At 41.0% G+C, this 14,011-nt stretch overlaps 17 non-coding genes and 8 pseudogenes across 17 annotated transcripts; all 25 read right to left on the bottom strand.

The window, feature by feature from the left end:
* Nucleotides 1-380: 380 nt before the first annotated feature.
* Nucleotides 381-499, bottom strand: LOC113327082. Its single transcript, XR_003348743.1, has one exon. It is a non-coding gene; the product is annotated as a 5S ribosomal RNA (ribosomal RNA).
* A 377-nt stretch (nucleotides 500-876) lies between these two features.
* On the bottom strand, nucleotides 877-995 carry LOC113327288. Its single transcript, XR_003348919.1, has one exon. It is a non-coding gene; the product is annotated as a 5S ribosomal RNA (ribosomal RNA).
* A 406-nt stretch (nucleotides 996-1,401) lies between these two features.
* Nucleotides 1,402-1,520, bottom strand: LOC113327169. Its single transcript, XR_003348831.1, has one exon. It is a non-coding gene; the product is annotated as a 5S ribosomal RNA (ribosomal RNA).
* Nucleotides 1,521-1,895: 375 nt separating this feature from the next.
* LOC113327199 lies at nucleotides 1,896-2,014 on the bottom strand. The gene has a single exon (XR_003348861.1). It is a non-coding gene; the product is annotated as a 5S ribosomal RNA (ribosomal RNA).
* A 376-nt stretch (nucleotides 2,015-2,390) lies between these two features.
* Nucleotides 2,391-2,509, bottom strand: LOC113327215. Its single transcript, XR_003348878.1, has one exon. It is a non-coding gene; the product is annotated as a 5S ribosomal RNA (ribosomal RNA).
* Nucleotides 2,510-2,886: 377 nt separating this feature from the next.
* LOC113327081 lies at nucleotides 2,887-3,005 on the bottom strand. Its single transcript, XR_003348742.1, has one exon. It is a non-coding gene; the product is annotated as a 5S ribosomal RNA (ribosomal RNA).
* A 376-nt stretch (nucleotides 3,006-3,381) lies between these two features.
* Nucleotides 3,382-3,500, bottom strand: LOC113327276. The gene has a single exon (XR_003348918.1). It is a non-coding gene; the product is annotated as a 5S ribosomal RNA (ribosomal RNA).
* An 885-nt stretch (nucleotides 3,501-4,385) lies between these two features.
* On the bottom strand, nucleotides 4,386-4,504 carry LOC113327388 (annotated as a pseudogene).
* A 376-nt stretch (nucleotides 4,505-4,880) lies between these two features.
* LOC113327073 lies at nucleotides 4,881-4,999 on the bottom strand. The gene has a single exon (XR_003348734.1). It is a non-coding gene; the product is annotated as a 5S ribosomal RNA (ribosomal RNA).
* Nucleotides 5,000-5,375: 376 nt separating this feature from the next.
* On the bottom strand, nucleotides 5,376-5,494 carry LOC113327105. Its single transcript, XR_003348765.1, has one exon. It is a non-coding gene; the product is annotated as a 5S ribosomal RNA (ribosomal RNA).
* Nucleotides 5,495-6,860: 1,366 nt separating this feature from the next.
* Nucleotides 6,861-6,979, bottom strand: LOC113327214. The gene has a single exon (XR_003348877.1). It is a non-coding gene; the product is annotated as a 5S ribosomal RNA (ribosomal RNA).
* Nucleotides 6,980-7,355: 376 nt separating this feature from the next.
* LOC113327406 lies at nucleotides 7,356-7,474 on the bottom strand. Its single transcript, XR_003348933.1, has one exon. It is a non-coding gene; the product is annotated as a 5S ribosomal RNA (ribosomal RNA).
* Nucleotides 7,475-7,850: 376 nt separating this feature from the next.
* LOC113327067 lies at nucleotides 7,851-7,969 on the bottom strand. The gene has a single exon (XR_003348727.1). It is a non-coding gene; the product is annotated as a 5S ribosomal RNA (ribosomal RNA).
* Nucleotides 7,970-8,346: 377 nt separating this feature from the next.
* On the bottom strand, nucleotides 8,347-8,465 carry LOC113327102. The gene has a single exon (XR_003348762.1). It is a non-coding gene; the product is annotated as a 5S ribosomal RNA (ribosomal RNA).
* A 379-nt stretch (nucleotides 8,466-8,844) lies between these two features.
* On the bottom strand, nucleotides 8,845-8,963 carry LOC113327088. Its single transcript, XR_003348749.1, has one exon. It is a non-coding gene; the product is annotated as a 5S ribosomal RNA (ribosomal RNA).
* A 378-nt stretch (nucleotides 8,964-9,341) lies between these two features.
* On the bottom strand, nucleotides 9,342-9,453 carry LOC113327415 (annotated as a pseudogene).
* A 380-nt stretch (nucleotides 9,454-9,833) lies between these two features.
* LOC113327349 lies at nucleotides 9,834-9,944 on the bottom strand (annotated as a pseudogene).
* Nucleotides 9,945-10,322: 378 nt separating this feature from the next.
* Nucleotides 10,323-10,434, bottom strand: LOC113327374 (annotated as a pseudogene).
* Nucleotides 10,435-10,806: 372 nt separating this feature from the next.
* Nucleotides 10,807-10,925, bottom strand: LOC113327040. Its single transcript, XR_003348700.1, has one exon. It is a non-coding gene; the product is annotated as a 5S ribosomal RNA (ribosomal RNA).
* A 180-nt stretch (nucleotides 10,926-11,105) lies between these two features.
* Nucleotides 11,106-11,217, bottom strand: LOC113327387 (annotated as a pseudogene).
* A 377-nt stretch (nucleotides 11,218-11,594) lies between these two features.
* On the bottom strand, nucleotides 11,595-11,713 carry LOC113327351 (annotated as a pseudogene).
* A 341-nt stretch (nucleotides 11,714-12,054) lies between these two features.
* LOC113327425 lies at nucleotides 12,055-12,168 on the bottom strand (annotated as a pseudogene).
* Nucleotides 12,169-12,533: 365 nt separating this feature from the next.
* Nucleotides 12,534-12,651, bottom strand: LOC113327131. The gene has a single exon (XR_003348793.1). It is a non-coding gene; the product is annotated as a 5S ribosomal RNA (ribosomal RNA).
* Nucleotides 12,652-13,016: 365 nt separating this feature from the next.
* LOC113327424 lies at nucleotides 13,017-13,126 on the bottom strand (annotated as a pseudogene).
* Nucleotides 13,127-13,490: 364 nt separating this feature from the next.
* On the bottom strand, nucleotides 13,491-13,607 carry LOC113327106. The gene has a single exon (XR_003348766.1). It is a non-coding gene; the product is annotated as a 5S ribosomal RNA (ribosomal RNA).
* Nucleotides 13,608-14,011: the final 404 nt, after the last annotated feature.

Here is a 14,011-nt window from a genome sequence, read left to right as displayed (position 1 = left end):
TTGCTAAAGGTATTTTACCAAGTTTACTACTTAACACGTCTCCAATGTATTGGTCCGAACTCCCCATTCGACTATTAATTCTTCGTGGCAAGTCCGATTCGGGCAAATGATGGTTCGTTGGAAACGTTATGGCGAGGAGAATCCTTTCGTGCAACTATTTTGGATTAACAACCTCTTTTTGGTAGTATTTTAATAAAAAATTATTAAAATATTCAATTAAATGCACGTTTTTGGATGAATTCCAAAAACCTGGGGCGGGCTCCCTCCCATGCTTCGTTCCATAAAAACCCATTCTTTCTCTCGGGAAATCCATTCGCTAATTACTCGGCTCGCAGTCATAAGGAAAACCGCTAAAAAAATGGCAAAAATAAATAAAAAAAGGCAATCAACACGAGGACTTCACAAGAGGTCACCCATCTTAGTACTACTCTCTCCCAAGCATGCTTAACTGCAGAGTTCGGATGGGTTCTGGTGCATTAGTGCTGGTATGATCGATTGCTAAAGGTATTTTACCAAGTTTACTACTTAACACGTCTCCAATGTATTGGTCCGAACTCCCCATTCGGCTATTAATTCTTCGTGGCAAGTCCGATTCGGGCAAATGATGGTTCGTTGGAAACGTTATGGCGAGGAGAATCCTTTCGTGCAATTATTTTGGATTAACAACCTCGTTTTGGTAGTATTTTAATAAAAAACTATTAAAATATTCAATTAAATGCATGTTTTTGGATGAATTCCAAAAACCTGGGGCGGGCGCCCTCCTATGCTTCGTGCCATAAAAACCCATTCTTTCTCTCGGGAAATCCATTCGCTAATTACTCGGCTCGCAGTCATAAGGAAAACCGCTAAAAAATGGCAAAAATAAAAATAAAAAAAGGCAATCAACACGAGGACTTCCCAAGAGGTCACCCATCTTAGTATTACTCTCGCCCAAGCACGCTTAACTGCAGAGTGCTGATGGGTTCTGGTGCATTAGTGCTGGTATGATCGATTGCCGAAGATATTTTACCAAGTTTACTACTTAACGCGTCTCCAATGTATTGGTCCGAACTCCCCATTCGACTATTAATTCTTCGTGGCAAGTCTGATTCGGGCAAATGATGGTTCGTTGGAAACGTTATGGCGAGGAGAATCCTTTCGTGCAATTATTTTGGATTAACAACCTCGTTTTGGTAGTATTTTAATAAAAAACTATTAAAATATTCAATTAAATGCATGTTTTTGGATGAATTCTAAAAACCTGGGGCGGGCGCCCTCCCAGGCTTCGTGCCATAAAAACCCATTCTTTCTCTCGGGTAATCCCTTCGCTAATTACTCGGCTCGCAGCCATAAGGAAAACCGCTAAAAAAAATGGCAAAAATAAAATAAGAAATGGTAATCAACACGAGGACTTCACAAGAGGGTAATCAACACGAGGACTTCACAAGAGGTCACCCATCTTAGTACTACTCTCGCCCAAGCACGCTTAACTACCGAGTTCTGATGGGTTCTGGTAAACTAGTGCTGGTATGATCGATTGCTGAAGATATTTTACCAAGTTTACTACTTAACACGTCTCTAATGTATTGGTCCGAACTCCCCATTCGGCTATTAATTCTTCGTGGCAACTCTGATTCGGGCAAAGGATGGTTCGTTGGAAACGTTATGGCGAGGAGAATCCTTTTGTGCAATTATTTTGGACTAACAGCCTCATTTTGGTAGTATTTTAATAAAAAACTATTAAAATATTCAATTAAATGCACGTTTTTGGATGAATTCCAAAAACCTGGGGCGGGCGCCCTCCCAGGCTTCGTGCCATAAAAACCCATTCTTTCTCTCGGGTAATCCCATCGCTAATTACTCGGCTCGCAGCCATAAGGAAAACCGCTAAAAATGGCAAAATTAAAATAAAAAAAGGTAATCAACACGAGGACTTCCCAAGAGGTCGCCTATCTTAGTATTACTCTCGCCCAAGCACGCTTAACTGCAGAGTTCTGATTGGTTCTGGTGCATTAGTGCTGGTATGATCGATTGCCGAAGATATTTTACCAAGTTCACTTCTTCACACGTCTCCAATGTATTGGTCCGAACTCCCCATTCGGCTATTAATTCTTCGTGGCAAGTCCGATTCGGGCAAATGATGGTTCGTTGGAAACTTTATGGCGAGGAGAATCCTTTCGTGCAATTATTTTGGATTAACAACCTCGTTTTGGTAGTATTTTAATAAAAAACTATTAAAATATTCAATTAAATGCACGTTTTTGGATGAATTCCAAAAACTTGGGGCGGGCGCCTTCCCAGGCTTCGTTCCATAAAAACCCATTCTTTCTCTCGGGCAATCCATTCGCTAATTAGTCGGATCGCAGTCATAAGGAAAATCGATAAAAAAATGCCAAAAATAAATAAAAAAAGGCAATCAACACGAGGACTTCCCAAGAGGTCACCCATCTTAGTACTACTCTCTCCCAAGCACGCTTAACTGCACAGTTCTGATTGGTTCTGGTGCATTAGTGCTGGTATGATCGATTGCTGAAATTTTTTTACCAAGTTTACTACTTAACACGTCTCCAATGTATTGGTCCGAACTCCCCATTCGACTATTAATTCTTCGTGGCAAGTCTGATTCGGGCAAATGATGGTTCGTTGGAAACGTTATGGCGAGGAGAATCCTTTCGTGCAATTATTTTGGATTAACAACCTCGTTTTGGTAGTATTTTAATAAAAACTATTCAAATATTCAATTAAATGCACGTTTTTGGATGAATTCCAAAAACCTAGGGCGGGCGCCTTCCCATGCTTCGTTCCATAAAAACCCATTTTTTCCCTCGGGCAATCCATTCGCTAATTACTCGGCTCGCAGTCATAAGGAAAACCGCTAAAAAAATGGCAAAAATAAAAATAAAAAAAGGCAATCAACACGAGGACTTCCCAAGAGGTCACCCATCTTAGTATTACTCTCTCCCAAGCACGCTTAACTGCAGAGTGCTGATGGGTTCTGGTGCATTAGTGCTGGTATGATCGATTGCCGAAGATATTTTACCAAGTTCAGTTCTTCACACGTCTCCAATGTATTGGTCCGAACTCCCCATTCGGCTATTAATTCTTCGTGGCAAGTCCAATTTGGGCAAATGATGGTTCGTTGGAAACGTTATGGCGAGCAGAATCCTTTCGTGCAATTATTTTGGATTAACAACCTCGTTTTGGTAGTATTTTAATAAAAACTATTAAAATATTCAATTAAATGCACATTTTTGGATGAATTCCAAAAACCTGGGGTGGGCGCCCTCCCAGGCTTCATGCCATAATAACCCATTCTTTCTCTCGGGTAATCCCTTCGCTAACTAGTCGGCTCGCAGCCATAAGGAAAACCGCTAAAAAAATGGCAAAAATAAAATATAAAATGGCAATCAACACGAGGACTTCCCAAGAGGTCATCCATCTTAGTACTACTCTCGCCCAAGCACGCTTAAATGCAGAGTTCTGATGGGATCTGGTGCATTAGTGCTGGTATGATCGATTGCCGAAGATATTTTACCAAGTTTACTACTTAACACGTCTCCAATGTATTGGTCCGAACTACCCATTTGGTTATTAATTCTTCGTGGCAAGTCCGATTCAAGCAAATGATGGTTCGTTGGAAACGTTATGGCGAGGAGAATCCTTTCGTGCAATTATTTTGGACTAACAACCTCGTTTTGGTAGTATTTTAATAAAAACTATTAAAATATTCAATTAAATGCACATTTTTTGACGAATTCCAAAAACCTGGGGCAGGCGCCCTCCCAGGCTTCGTGCCATAAAAACCCATTCTTTCTCTCGGGTAATCCCTTCGCTAATTACTCGGCTCGCATCCATAAGGAAAACCGCTAAAAAAATGGCAAAAATAAAATAAAAAAAGGTAATCAACACGAGGACTTCACAAGAGGGTAATCAACACGAGGACTTCACAAGAGGTCCCATCTTAGTACTACTCTCGCCCTACCGAATTCTGATGGGTTCTGGTAAATTAGTGCTGGTATGATCGATTGCTGAAGATATTTTACCAAGTTTACTACTTAACACGTCTCTAATGTATTGGTCCGAACTCCCCATTCGGCTATTAATTCTTCGTGGCAAGTCTGATTCGGGCAAAGGATGGTTCGTTGGAAACGTTATGGCGAGGAAAATCCTTTCGTGCAATTATTTTGGACTAACAACCTCGTTTTGGTAGTATTTTAATAAAAAACTATTAAAATATTCAATTAAATGCACGTTTTTGGATGAATTCAAAAAACCTGGGGCGGGCGCCCTCCCAGGCTTCGTGCCATAAAAACCCATTCTTTCTCTCGGGTAATCCCATCGCTAATTACTCGGCTCGCATCCATAAGGAAAACCGCTAAAAAAATGGCAAAAATAAAATAAAAAAAGGTAATCAACACGAGGACTTCCCAATAGGTCACCGATCTTAGTGCTACTCTCGCCCAAGCACGCTTAACTGCACAGTTCTGATTGGTTCTAGTGCATTAGTGCTGGTATGATCGATTGCTAAAGGTATTTTACCAAGTTTACTACTTAACACGTCTCCAATGTATTGGTCCGAACTCCCCATTCGACTATTAATTCTTCGTGGCAAGTCCGATTCGGGCAAATGATGGTTCGTTGGAAACGTTATGGCGAGGAGAATCCTTTCGTTCAATTATTTTGGACTAACAACCTCGTTTTGGTAGTATTTTAATAAAAAACTATTAAAATATTCAATTAAATGCACGTTTTTGGATGAATTCCAAAAACCTGGGGCGGGCGCCTTCCCAGGCTTCGTTCCATAAAAACCCATTCTTTCTCTCGGGAAATCCATTCGCTAATTACTCGGCTCGCAGTCACAAGGAAAACCGCTAAAAAAATGGCAAAAATAAATAAAAAAAGGCAATCAACACGAGGACTTCCCATGAGGTCACCCATCTTAGTACTACTCTCTCCCAAGCACGCTTAACTGCAGAGTTCGGATGGGTTCTGGTGCATTAGTGCTTGTATGATCGATTGCTAAAGGTATTTTACCAAGTTTACTACTTAACACGTCTCCAATGTATTGGTCCGAACACCCCATTTGGCTATTATTTCTTCGTGGCAAGTCCGATTCAGGCAAATGATGGTTCGTTGGAAACGTTAGGGCGAGGAGAATCCATTCGTGCAATTATTTTGGATTAACAACCTCGTTTTGGTAGTATTTTAATAAAAAACTATCAAAATATTCAATTAAATGCACGTTTTTGGATGAATTCCAAAAACCTGGGGCGGGCGCCTTCCCAGGCTTCGTTCCATAAAAACCCATTCTTTCTATCGGGCTATCCATTCGCTAATTACTCGTCTCGCAGTCATACGGAAAACCGCTAAAAAAATGGCAAAAATAAATAAAAAAAGGCAATCAACACGAGGACTTCCCAAGAGGTCACCCATCTTAGTACTACTCTCTCCCAAGCACGCTTAACTGCAGAGTTCGGATGGGTTTTGGTGCATTAATGCTGGTATGATCGATTGCTAAAGGTATTTTTCCAAGTTTACTACTTAACACGTCTCCAATGTATTGGTCCGAACTCCCCATTCGGCTATTAATTCTTCGTGGCAAGTCTGATTCGGGCAAATGATGGTTCGCTGGAAACGTTATGGCGAGGAGAATCGTTTCGTGCAATTATTTTGGATTAACAACCTCGTTTTGGTAGTATTTTAATAAAAAACTATTAAAATATTCAATTAAATGCACGTTTTTGGATGAATTCCAAAAACCTGGGGCAGGCGCCCTCCCAGACTTCGTGCCATAAAAACCCATTCTTTCTCTCGGGTAATCCTTTCACTAATTACTCGGCTCGCAGTCATAAGGAAAACAGCTAAAAAAATGGCAAAATAAAATAAAAAAAGGTAATCAACACGAGGACTTCCCAATAGATCACCCAAATTAGTACTACTCTCGCTCAAGTACGCTTAACTGTAGAGTTCTGATTGGTTCTGCTGCATTAGTGGTTGTATGATCGATTGCTGAAGATATTTTACCAAGTTTACTACTTAACACGTCTCCAATGTATTTGTCCGAACTCCCCATTCGGCTATTAATTCTTCGTGGCAAGTCCGATTCGGGCAAATGATGGTTCGTTGAAAACGTTATGGCGAGGAGAATCCTTTCGTGCAATTATTTTGGATTAACAACCTCGTTTTGGTAGTATTTTAATAAAAAACTATTAAAATATTCTATTAAATGCACGTTTTTGGATGAATTCCAAAAACCTGGGGCAGGCGCCCTCCCAGACTTCGTGCCATAAAAACCCATTCTTTCTCTCGGGTAATCCTTTCACTAATTACTCGGCTCGCAGTCATAAGGAAAACAGCTAAAAAAATGGCAAAATAAAATAAAAAAAGGTAATCAACACGAGGACTTCCCAATAGATCACCCAAATTAGTACTACTCTCGCTCAAGTACGCTTAACTGTAGAGTTCTGATTGGTTCTGCTGCATTAGTGGTTGTATGATCGATTGCTGAAGATATTTTACCAAGTTTACTACTTAACACGTCTCCAATGTATTTGTCCGAACTCCCCATTCGGCTATTAATTCTTCGTGGCAAGTCCGATTCGGGCAAATGATGGTTCGTTGAAAACGTTATGGCGAGGAGAATCCTTTCGTGCAATTATTTTGGATTAACAACCTCGTTTTGGTAGTATTTTAATAAAAAACTATTAAAATATTCTATTAAATGCACGTTTTTGGATGAATTCCAAAAACCTGGGGCGGGCACCTTCCCAGGCTTCGTTCCATAAAAACCCATTCTTTCTCTCGTGCTATCCATTCGCTAATTACTCGGCTCGCAGTCATAAGGAAAACCGCTAAAAAAATGGCAAAAATAAATAAAAAAAGGCAATCAACACGAGGACTTCCCAAGAGGTCACCCATCTTAGTACTACTCTCTCCCAAGCACGCTTAACTGCACAGTTCTGATTGGTTCTGGTGCATTAGTGCTGGTATGATCGATTGCTAAAGGTATCTTACCAAGTTTACTACTTAACACGCCTCCAATGTATTGGTCCGAACTCCCCATTCGACTATTAATTCTTCGTGGCAAGTCTGATTCGGGCAAATGATGGTTCGTTGGAAACGTTATGGCGAGGAGAATCCTTTCGTGCAATTATTTTGGATTAACAACCTCGTTTTGGTAGTATTTTAATAAAAAACTATTAAAATATTCAATTAAATGCACGTTTTTGGATGAATTCCAAAAACCTGGGGCGGGCGCCTTCCCATGCTTTGTTCCATAAAAACCCATTCTTTCTCTCGGGCAATCCATTCGCTAATTACTCGGCTCGCAGTCATACGGAAAACCGCTAAAAAAATGGCAAAAATAAATAAAAAAAGGCAATCAACACGAGGACTTCCCAAGAGGTCACCCATCTTAGTACTAATCTCTCCCAAGCACGCTTAACTGCAGAGTTCGGATGGGTTCTGGTGCATTAGTGCTGGTATGATCGATTGCTAAAGGTATTTTTCCAAGTTTACTACTTAACACGTCTCCAATGTATTGGTCCGAACTCCCCATTCGGCTATTAATTCTTCGTGGCAAGTCCGATTTGGGAAAATGATGGTTCGCTGGAAACGTTATGGCGAGGAGAATCCTTTCGTGCAATTATTTTGGATTAACAACCTCGTTTTGGTAGTATTTTAATAAAAAATTATTAAAATATTCAATTAAATGCACGTTTTTGGATGAATTCCAAAAACCTGGGGCGGGCGCCTTACCAGGCTTCATACCATAAAAACCCATTCTTTCTCTCGGGCAATCCATTCGCTAATTACTCGGCTCGCAGTCATAAGGAAAACCGCTAAAAAAATGGCAAAATAAAATAAAAAAAGGTAATCAACACGAGGACTTCCCAAGAGGTCACCCATCTTAGTACTACTCTCGCCCAAGCACGCTTAACTGCAGAGTTCTGATTGGTTCTAGTGCATTAGTGCTGGTATGATTGATTGCTAAAGGTATTTTACCAAGTTTACTACTTAACACGTCTCCAATGTATTGGTCCGAACTCCCCATTCGGCTATTAATTCTTCGTGGCAAGTCTGATTCGGGCAAATGATGGTTCGTTGGAAATGTTATGGCGAGGAGAATCTTTTCGTCCAATTATTTTGGATTAACAACCTCGTTTTGGTAGTATTTTAATAAAAAATAATTAAAATATTCAATTAAATGCACGTTTTTGGATGAATTCCAAAAAACTGGGGCGGGCGCCCTCCCAGGCTTCGTGCCATAAAAACCCATTCTTTCCCTCGGGAAATCCATTCGCTAATTACTCGGCTCGCAGTCATAAGGAAAACCGCTAAAAAAATGGCAAAAATAAAATAAAAAAAGGCAATCAACACGAGGATTTCCCAAGAGGTCACCCATCTAAGTACTACTCTCTCCCAAGCACGCTTAACTACAGAGTTCGGATGGGTTCTGGTGCATTAGTGATGGTATGATCGATTGCTAAAGGTATTTTACCAAGTTTACTACTTAACACGTCTCCAATGTATTGGTCCGAATTCCCCATTCGGCTATTAATTCTTCTTGGAAAGTCCGATTCGGGCAAATGATGGTTCGTTGGAAACGTTATGTCGAGGAGAATCCTTTCGTGCAATTATTTTGGATTAACAACCTCGTTTTGGTAGTATTTTAATAAAAAACTATTAAAATATTCAATTAAATGCACGTTTTTGGATGAATTCTAAAAACCTGGGGCGGGCCCCCTCTCAGACTTCGTGCCATAATAACCCATTCTTTCTCTCGGGTAATCTCTTCGCAAACTAGTCGGCTCGCAGCCATAAGGAAAACCGCTAAAAAAATGGCAAAAATAAAATAAAAAAAAAGGAAATCAACACGAGGACTTCCCAAGAGGTCACCCATCTTAGTACTACTCTCGCCCAAGCACGCTTAACTGCAGAGTTCTGATGGGTTCTGGTGCATTAGTGCTGGTATGATCGATTGCCGAAGATATTTTACCAAGTTTACTACTTAACACGTCCCCAATGTATTGGTCCGAACTCCCCATTCGACTATTAATTCTTCGTGGGAAGTCCGATTCGGACAAATGATGGTTCGTTGGAAACGTTATGGCGAGGAGAATCTTTTCGTGCAATTATTTTGGATTAACAAACTCGTTTTGGTAGTATTTTAATAAAAAACTATTAGAATATTCAATTAAATGCACGTTTTTGGATGAATTCCAAAAACCTGGGGGGGCGCCCTCCCAGGCTTCGTGCCATAAAAACCCATTCTTTCTCTCGGGTAATCCCTTTGCTAACTAGTCGGCTCGCAGCCATAAGGAAAACCGCTAAAAAAAATGGCAAAAATAAAATAAAAAAAAGGTAATCAACACGAAGACTTCCCCACCCATCTTAGTACTACTCTCACCCAAGCACGCTTAACTGCATAGTTCTGATGGGTTCTGGTGCATTAATGCTGGTATGATCGATTGCGGAAGGTATTTTACCAAGTTTACTACTTAACACGTCCCCAATGTATTGGTCCGAACTCCCCATTAGGGTATTAATTCTTCGTGGCAAGTCCGATTCAGACAAATGATGGTTCGTTGGAAACGTTATGGCGAGGAGAATCTTTTCGTGCAATTATTTTGGATTAACAACCTCGTTTTGGTAGTATTTTAATAAAAAACTATTAGAATATTCAATTAAATGCACGTTTTTGGATGAATTCCAAAAACCTGGGGCGGGCGCCCTCCCAGGCTTCGTGCCATAAAAACCCATTCTTTCTCTCGGGTAATCCCTTCGCTAACTAGTCGGCTCGCAGCCATAAGGAAAACCGCTAAAAAATGGCAAAAAAAAAAAAAAAAAAAAAAGGCAATCAACACGAGGACTTCCCACCCATCTTAGTACTACTCTCGCCCAAGCACGCTTAACTGCATAGTTCTGATGGGTTCTGGTGCATTAGTGCTGGTATGATCGATTGCTGAAGGTATTTTACCAAGTTTACTACTTAACACGTCCCCAATGTATTGGTCCGAACTCCCCATTCGGCTATTAATTCTTCGTGGCAAGTCCGATTCGGACAAATGATGGTTCGTTGGAAACGTTATGGCGAGGAGAATCTTTTCGTGCAATTATTTTGGATTAACAACCTCGTTTTGGTAGTATTTTAATAAAAAACTATTAGAATATTCAATTAAATGCACGTTTTTGGATGAATTCCAAAAACCTGGGGCGGGCGCCCTCCCAGGCTTCGTGCCATAAAAACCATTCTTTCTCTCGGGTAATCCCTTTGCTAACTAGTCGGCTCGCAGCCATAAGGAAAACCGCTAAAAAAAATGGCAAAAATAAAATAAAAAAAAGGCAATCAACACGAGGACTTCCCCACCCATCTTAGTACTACTCTCGCCCAAGCACGCTTAACTGCATAGTTCTGATGGGTTCTGGTGCATTAATGCTGGTATGATCGACTGCGGAAGGTATTTTACCAAGTTTACTACTTAACACGTCCCCAATGTATTGGTCCGAACTCCCCATTCGGCTATTAATTCTTCGTGGCAAGTCCGATTCGGACAAATGATGGTTCGTTGGAAACGTTATGGCGAGGAGAATCTTTTCGTGCAATTATTTTGGATTAACAACCTCGTTTTGGTAGTATTTTAATAAAAAACTATTAGAATATTCAATTAAATGCACGTTTTTGGATGAATTCCAAAAACCTGGGGCGGGCGCCCTCCCAGGCTTCGTGCCATAAAAACCCATTCTTTCTCTCGGGTAATCCCTTCGCTAACTAGTCGCTCGCAGCCATAAGGAAAACCGCTAAAAAAATGGAAAAAAAATAAAAAAAGCAATCAACACGAGGACTTCCCAAGAGGTCACCCATCTTAGTACTACTCTCGCCCAAGCACGCTTAACTGCAGAGTTCTGATGGGATCTGGTGCATTAGTGCTGGTATGATCGATTGCTGAAGGTATTCTACCAAGTTTACTACTAAACCTGGGGCGGGCGCCCTCCCGGGCTTCGTTCCTTAAAAACCCATTCTTTCTCTCGGGTAATCCCTTCGCTAACTAGTCGGCTCGCAGCCATAAGGAAAACCGCTAAAAAAATGGCAAAAAAAATAAATGGCAAAAATAAAATAAAAAAAAGGCAATCAACACGAGGACTTCCCCACCCATCTTAGTACTACTCTCGCCCAAGCACGCTTAACTGCATAGTTCTGATGGGTTCTGGTGCATTAATGCTGGTATGATCGATTGTTGAAGGTATTTTACCAAGTTTACTACTTAACACGTCCCCAATGTATTGGTCCGAACTCCCCATTCGGTTATTAATTCTTCGTGGAAAGTCCGATTCGGACAAATGATGGTTCGTTGGAAACGTTATGGCGAGGATAATCCTTTCGTGCAATTATTTTGGATTAACAACCTCGTTTTGGTAGTATTTTAATAAAAAACTATTAAAACATTCAATTAAATGCAAGTTTTTGGATGAATTCCAAAAAACTGGGGCGGGCGCCCTCCCAGACTTCGTGCCATAATAACCCATTCTTTCTCTCGGACAATCCCCTCGCTAATTACTCGGCTCGCAGTCATAAGGAAAACCGCTAAAAAAATGGCAAAAATAAAATAATAAAAGGCAATCAACACGATGACTTCCCAAGAGGTCACCCATCTTAGTACTACTCTCGCCCAAGCACGCTTAATAGCAGAGTTATGATTGGTTCTAGTGCTTTAGTGCTGGTATGATCGATTGCCGAAACACGTCTCCAATGTATTGGTCCGAACTCCCCATTCGGCTATTAATTCTTCGTGGAAAATCCGATTCGGGCAAATGATGGTTCGTTGGAAACGTTATGGCGAGGAGAATCCTTTCGTGCAAATATTTGGATTAACACCTCGTTTGATAGTATTTTAATAAAATATTAAAATCCAATTAAATGCACGTTTTTGGATGAATTCCAAAAACCTGGGGCGGGCGCCCTCCCAGGATTCGTGCCATGAAAACCCATTCTTTCTCTCGGGCAATCCATTCTCTAATTACTCGGCTCGCAGTCATAAGGAAACCCCTAAAAAATGGCAAAAAAAAATAAAAAAAGGCAATCAACACGAGGATTTCCCAAGGTCACCCATCATAGTTACTCTCTCCCAAACACGCTTAACTGCAGATTTCTGATGGTTCTGGTGCATTAGTGCTGGTATGATCGATTGCTAAAGGTATTTACCAAGTTTACTACTTAACACGTCTCCAATGTATTGGTCCGAACTCCCCATTCGGCTATTATTCTTCGTGGCAAGTCCGATTCGGGCAAATGATGGTTCGTTGGAAACCTTATGGAGGAGAATCTTTTCGTGCATTATTTTGGATTAACACCTCGTTTTGATAGTATTTTAATAAAAAACTATTAATATTCAATTAAATGCACGTTTTGGATGAATTCCAAAAACGTGGGGCAGGCGCCCTCCCAGGCTTCGTGCCGTAAAACCCATTCTTTCTCTCGGGCAATCCGTTCGCTAATTACTCGGCTCGCAGTCATAAGGAAAACCGCTAAAAAATGGCAAAAATAAAAAAAAAAAGGCAATCAACACGAGGACTTCCCAAGAGGTCTCCCATCTTAGTACTACTCTCTCCCAAGCACGCTTAACTGCAGAGTTCTGATGGGTCTGGTGCATTAGTGCTGGTATGATCGATTGCTAAGGTATTTTACCAAGTTTACTACTTAACACGTCCCCAATGTATTGGTCCGAACTTCCCATTCGACTATTAATTCTCGTGGCAAGTCCGATTCGGAAAAATGATGGTTCGTTGGAAACGTTATGGCGAGAGAATTTATTCGTGCAATTATTTTGGATTAACACCTCTTTTTGTAGTATTTAAAAAAACTATTATAATATTCAATTAAATGCACTTTTTGGATGAATTCCAAAACCTGGGGCGGGCGCCCTCCCTGGCTTCGTGCCATAAAAACCCATTATTTCTCTCGGGTAATCCTTCGCTAACTAGTCGGCTCGCAGCCATAAGGAAAACCGCTAAAAAAATGGCAAAATAAAATAAAAAAAGGCAATCAACACGAGGACTTCCCACCCATCTTAGTACTACTCTCGCCCAAGCACGCTTAACTGCATGCTCTGATGGGTTCTGGTGCATTAATGCTGGTATGATCGACTGCTGAAGGTATTTTACCAAGTTTACTACTTAACACGTCCCCAATGTATTGGTCCGAACTCCCATTCGGCTATTAATTCTTCGTGCAAGTCCGATTCGTACAAATGATGGTTCGTTGGAAACGTTATGGCGAGGAGAACTTTTCGTGCAATTATTTTGGATTAACAACCTCGTTTTGTAGTATTATAATAAAAACTATTAGAATATTCAATTAAATGCACGTTTTGGATGAAATCCAAAAACCTGGGGCGGGCGCCCCTCCCAGGCTTCGGCCATAAAAACCCATTCTTTCTCTCGGTAATCCCTTCGCTAACTAGTCGTCTCGCAACCATAAGGAAAACCGCTTAAAAATGGAAAAAAAAAAAAATAGCAATCAACACGAGGACTTCCCAAGAGGTCACCCATCTTAACTACTCTCGCCCAAGCACGCTTAACTGCAGAGTTCTGATGGGATCTGGTGCATTAGTGCTGGTATGATCGATTGCTGAAGGTATTCTACCAAGTTTACTACTAAACCTGGGCGGGCGCCCTCCCGGCTTCGTGCCTTAAACCCATTCTTTCTCTCGGGTAATCCCTTCGCTAACTAGTCGGCTCGCAGCCATAAGGAAACCGCTAAAAAATGGCAAAAAAAATAAATGGCAAAATAAAAATAAAAAAAGGCAATCAACACAGGACTTCCCCACCCATCTTAGTACTACTCTCTCCCAAGCACTTAACTGCATAGTTCTGATGGGTTCTGGTGCATTAGTGCTGGTATGATCGATTGCTGAAGTATTCTACCAAGTTTACTACTAACCTGGGGCGGGCGCCCTCCCGGGCTTCGTTCCTTAAAAACCCATTCTTTCTCTCGGGTAATCCCTTCGCTAACTAGTCGCTCGCAGCCATAAGG

Source organism: Papaver somniferum, unplaced genomic scaffold, assembly GCF_003573695.1.
Source record: "Papaver somniferum cultivar HN1 unplaced genomic scaffold, ASM357369v1 unplaced-scaffold_10, whole genome shotgun sequence".
Classification (NCBI taxonomy): domain Eukaryota; kingdom Viridiplantae; phylum Streptophyta; class Magnoliopsida; order Ranunculales; family Papaveraceae; genus Papaver; species Papaver somniferum.
The sequence above is the reverse complement of the archived record's forward strand: the minus strand, read 5'-3'. Positions and strand labels throughout refer to the sequence as shown.